The sequence below is a fragment of the Pelophylax lessonae genome (assembly GCF_965119305.1).
Source record: "Pelophylax lessonae genome assembly, chromosome: 2".
In the NCBI taxonomy this organism is placed as follows: domain Eukaryota; kingdom Metazoa; phylum Chordata; class Amphibia; order Anura; family Ranidae; genus Pelophylax; species Pelophylax lessonae.
The window spans coordinates 350,535,289-350,541,399 of NC_138769.1; positions in this window are offsets into that span (position 1 = coordinate 350,535,289).

Below are 6,111 nucleotides of genomic sequence, written 5' to 3' on the forward strand. Positions count from 1 at the left end.
TTAGGGAGATTCTACCTCTTTGTTTACCTTTATCATTGCAAACATTGTGTGTGGGGGTACAGTGTTACCTAATAAATAACCCTTAGGGGGGGACCATCCCTAGAAAGAGACATGTACAGTAAAGGTAGGTTTAGGACTTAACATGTACTGCCCAGGGTTTATTAATCACCTGAAAAAAGTTTTAAAATTTTTCACATACTTTATTTAAAGTATTATACAATCTCTTAAAAAGCCCAAAGGGAGTTCATTCTTTTAAAAACAAGACATCAAACTGGTTTGTCCAGATAGTTGCTCTCTTGAACCCAAGATCTGCTTTTTGGCCAATGCGTTTCATGGGCTGACCTGCTTCTTCAGGACCGCAGATCCTGTTATGCACTGTAATAATCTGCAACAAAGCATTTAGAACAAACAGCATTTAACATTTAAAATAACATGTTTACATAGTATTTTATGTACATTTATTGCATGCTACACGTAGTTTATAGATCTTGTCTGATGTGACCATTCATAAACAAGGGTGAACAAAAGCGTAAAATATGTAAACCTATACAAATTGTAAAGTTATAATATAGGTTAAAAAAAACACCCTTTTTTTCATCTGTAGTATTGCGTCAAAACTGGCAACAGATAGTCTGGGGAGCCCGTGGGGAATATCCTCAAACACCCCTATAGAAATCACTCACACCTGCATGGGGGTGATGTCGTCATAACCTAACTATGATGTTATATACTTTAAAAAAAATATATATATTATATTATTATTTTTTTATTTCTAAGTACATAGCATCATTGTATTGCTTCTCAAAAAACAGTCGCTTTTTAGCATGTAATTTAATTTACATTTAGAAATGTCAGTGAACATCATCAAACGTTTCTCCTTTCCCCTCTTTCCTCCCCTTCCTACCATTTTCTCTTCCCCCTCCCCTTTCTTCCACCCCCCCCCCCCTCGTTTTTCTCCCTCTTTCCTCCTTTTTTCCTTGTCCTAGTCTATTGTCTTCAATATTGGACACACATACTAAATTCACCTTCGTAAATATCTTTAATAATTCGACTGAAGACATCGCCTCCGTGCGGGTGTGAGTGGCTTCCTTAGAGGGGTTTGAGGATTTTCCCCACGGCTCCCCAGGCTATCTGTAATAATACAGGTGACAAAAAGTGTTGTTTTTTCGACAAGATCTATAAATTACTCATTTTAAATACTGTTTGTTCTAAATGCATTGTTACAGTATATAACAGGATCTGCGGCCCTGCCCAAGTTGGTCAGCCTGTGAAAAGCGTTGGCCAAAAGGCGGATCTTGAGCTCGAGAGCAACCATCTGGACAAACCAGTTTGGTATCTTGTTTTTTAAAAAAATGAAATCTCTTTTTAAAGTTATTTTTTACAGATTGTATAATACTTTAAATAAAGATATGTGAAAAATGATTTTAAAACTTTTCTGTCAGGTGATTATTAAACCCTGGGAGGTACATGTAAAGTTCCAAACCTACCTTTACTGTGCTTGTAATTATAAAGAGTTCTACAAGTGAAAGTAAGAGACAAGCCCAATGTTTGGTTTCCCAGAACACTAATAGAGAGGGAAAGTCTTCCCATGGGGTTACTAGTTCTAGTGACTCTTGTGACGTCACTTTAGAGGGATTTCTTCTCACTTCCTGTTTTTGCTATGGTACATGAAGTGAATGGAAATCTCCACACTTGAATTTTATATAGAGGACCATTCTAAGTTTCAGTAGTTTATGATGTGTAAACTGTTACAAACTAGTGTTGCATACAATCACTATGAATGCAACTCTGACCAAAACATTTTTGTTGTAGTTTTGTATAGAATGAGGAAGTGTTATGGGCCATACACACTATAAGATTTTCTGAAGACTTTTTTTCCTTTAGATTTACCAAAACCAGATAATATGAGGTCAAACCTAAACACTTTCAATTTGTATGCAATCTGGCAGTCCCTTGCACTACATAGAAAATGTAAATCTGAAGGAAAAAGTCTTCAGAAAATCTTATAGTGTGAATGGCCCTTTAGAACTTTAGTCAGAATGTTGGGGGTATTTCTCCTTCCTGTCCCAGTGAGCACAATTGGAAAAAATCTGCATAGGGATAAAACCGGTTTCCTGGAAGGTTCGTTCCACTTCAGTTTTCGTTGCAGTCTTTGTTAGGGGACATTCTCTTTAGTTCTTGTCCAAGGAACTCCTGTGGCTGGGACAAGAAGATGGGGGGTTATCGTCCATGGGGACTAAGAAAGCAGAGGTTCTAAAAATCTCAAAGGATATTTATTGCTGTCTGCATTTCTGTTGCAGAGATTTCACCTTGCTCGTGATCAATGGGAAAGAAAGTGAGAAGTCCCCCCTCAACAGGCACATAGACAGCAATGAAAACAGGACAGAGACTACTTTCTTTCTACATTCAAATACATTTTGTTAGGAAAGAATTGTATTAGATCCTGATCTGCCTATATGTGCATGAAAAAATAGTTTTGGATGCTTTAACGCTGGAATCCAGGGTTGAAAAGAGTCTAAATAAAAGTATATGTATTTTTACTTCAATATTGGTGTTTGTTGTGTATTTCTTATTATTCTGTACAGCCATAAGATTGTCCGTTGACAGTTAAAGTAAAAAAAAATGATCGCGTTAAAGCAACATGGGCCTGGTGGGGGGGCCTTCCTGTTGGAATCCTTTCTGAGCTTCTGGGGTCACCCAGGAGCCACGCGGGGCCACCATTTTCTTGTAGCTTTTTATGCTACAGATGGACGGCCATGTTTGTGTAACCTCGGCGGCCATTTTCTTGTGGTTTCCAATTGAAAATAGCAGCGGCCATGTTTTTGAAGTTGGATGGGTGGTGATTCGGCGGTGGCAGCCCCTCCTCGGCATCTAGTGCTGATCCCTGGATATTCCTCTTCCTGATCGCTGCATGGTGTGCAGTTTGTTCGGTGCTGTGAGTACCTGACCAGTGGTGGCGAGTCTGTTTATGGGGTTCTCTCTCTGCTGTTGCAGCCGTAGTGCTCTGTGCTGGGCCTTGTGGTGCTGCCGGCGTGGTGGGGTGTCCCTTGCAGTGTTCTACACTTTTTTTTTTTTTTTCGTGTGCGTTTCCCCTGAAGCATATTTCACCACCTGATCCCCTCTCAGAGGGTGTCGGGCCCTCCGGGTCCCAACAACTGACTGCACTGACGGTGGTCCTGGAGTCCTTGGTGTCCAAGGTAGATTTGGTCCTGGGCAAACGGGCTAGAAAAAAGCATCCCCCCCCCGCCTTCACCTGCTTCCTCTCTCATCAGATCCAGGATCTGATTCGGCCGCCACGGATGTGTTACCCTTCGAGGTCTGCATCCACGCACCCTGCGTGCTCAGATAGTAAGGATGATTCCTCTGCCCCTCTAGCCGCACATGAAGAGCCGCTAGTGGATGTGCTGATTGTATCAGTGTGGAAAACCTTAAAGATGGAGAATGCGACTAGCGCAGCATCTGAGGCGCGGGTCACCTTTGGCACCCACAGGTCCTCCAAAGCGGCGAAGGTGTTCCCCCTTTCCCACCTTCTTTGACAATATTGTCACAAAACAGTGGGGGTGCCCGAAACGCACCTTTGCAATCCCTAAGCATCTAAAATTGGGTACCCCTATGAGGATTCCTTACTTAAAAAAATAGTCATAATGGGATGGACATGGTTAACTCCAATACTCAGGTAGGCCGTGATGTTTAAACAATGCTCAATTGGTACTAAGGGGCCCAAAGTGTGCCAAGAAACCATCCCCCACACAATTACACCACCACCAGCCTGGACCCTTAATACAAGGCAGAATGGAGCCATGCTTTCATGTTGTTTACACCAAATTCTGACCTTACCATCTTAATGTTGCAGCTGAAATCGGGACTCACTAGACCAAGCAACGTTTTTACAATCTTCTATTGTCCAATTTTGGTGAGCCTGAAATTCTTACCTCAGTTTTCTGATCGGCTTCAAGGTTTGATGTGTTGTGCATTCAGATGTGGTATTCTGCATACCTTGGTTGTAAGGAGTAGTTATTTGATTTGCTGTTGCCTTTCTATCATCTTGAATCAGTCTGCTCATTCACCTCTGACATCTGACAAGGCATTTTCCTCCACACAAGTGCCACTCACTGAATATTTTCTATTTTTCTGACCATTATCTGTAAGCCATCTCTGGATGGTTGTGTGTGGAAATCCCAGTAGTTTAGCAGTTTTTGTAATACTCAGAGCAGTCCATCTGGCACCAACAACCATCATACGTTCAAAGTCACTTAAATCCCCCTCTTTCCTATTCTGATGCACGGTTTGAACTTCAGCAAGTCGTCTTCATCATGTCTAGATGCCTAAATGCATTAGGTTGCTGCCATGTGATTGGCTGATTAGCAATTTGTGTTACCAAGCAATTGAACAGGTGTACCTAATAATAAAGTTGCCAGTGTGTTCTATATACAGTATATAAAGTCACATGCAGATTTATTAGAGATGGTTCTTGATGTTATGGGAATATGTACATATCTCCCAATCCGTACCACCAATAATAGCCCCAGTGAGATCAGCACACATACAGCTCACCTCGCCACATCTATACTGCCAGTGAGATCAGCACTGTAGTACACACCACTCATTTCCAGTCTTCGGTGTCACTCTTGAGATATGAACTTCAGCATTCATGCCAGCGCTGAGGTTCATACACAGCTTACTCCTAAATATCGGTGTGACCAGTGAGATCTGTCCTACAGTGTGCATAGTTTACTCCCTCTTATATCCCCACTCATGCTTGCACAGCTCATCCTCCCCTATCCACACATCTGGTGAGACCTGCACACAGAATACAGCTCACTCCCCATTATCTAGGCCAGCCTTTTTCAACCAGGGTGCCCAGGCACTCTAGGATGACTTCAGGTATGCCTTGGCAAAACACCTAGAAATTGCCCAAAGCTGTATACAAGCCTGCCTATAACTTACACTAAGGCACAGGTTTTCATTGTGCACCCTTACAGCCTTCAAGCCACCAGTGTCCTAACAAGCCCCTCTCCTTCAACACCAGGTTCACATTAGCTGAGGGAGAAGACAACATTGGAATACTAATCAGTACAAGTGTGTAAGATATATTTGCTTTGTAAGAATAAATCGCCCTTAATGTTGGGTGTATGCTTATGGATGTTGCTACGTTATGCAACATTATTGGTTTGGTTTTTTTAAATTTTGGAATGGGTGGGCTCGAGACTGCATGGAATTTTAAATGGTGTCTTGACTGAAAAAGATTGCGAAACACTGCTCTAGGCCACCTGTGTACACAGCTCACTCCCCAGTTTCCATGCCACCATTGGGATCTGCGCATCTCCACTCTCACACATACAGCTCGCTCTCTGGTCTCCATGCCAACACAGAGACCTGCATGCCAGCACACACAACTTATTCTCTAGTAAACTGTATTCTAAAATACACAGCTCATTCCCTGGTATCCACACTATAGATATGCACTTGAGCAAATGCAGTTCCGTCCTTAGTATTCATGCCAGCGATGATATACTGTATGTACTTTAGTACACAGGATTTAACAGGGGAATCATTGCCTGCACCTCTGCTCATTTTATTTTTTCTGAACTGCTGTGTGCTGTAATTCTCTAGGAAGATCCCTTGTGTGATTTGCTTACTCTAATTCCATCTTGTGTAAATGGCAGAACGGGAATAATCTGTAGCTCAGTTTATAATACCTCGCTATAACCTGATACTTCCTACCTGTTACATATATTAACTCATATTTCTGTATTCTAGGGAGTGCCTCATCTCTCTGTATTACACATGATCTCTCATACCTCTCTATTTCACCAAATGCCTTTTTCTCTTACGTCCTCCGACAGTCGCCGCCTCTTCATATTCGTCACATATGGGTATTAGACTTTGCTCCGAAGGAGTAGCTAGGCAACAGAATGTTAATAAAGCTTTTAACATATCCAACATATCCCACCCTCAAGGGGTGGTCCCCTCAGTCAATACCCTCCTACTTCCTGCAACCATATCTCAGTTTTAATGTCTAGCTTGTCAGGAGTGGCTGGCTCTCTCTGTGCTGGGACTTTATGTCCCAGTCTCTTTCTTCTTTTTAATATTTGGTTTTGAGTTTTTCTC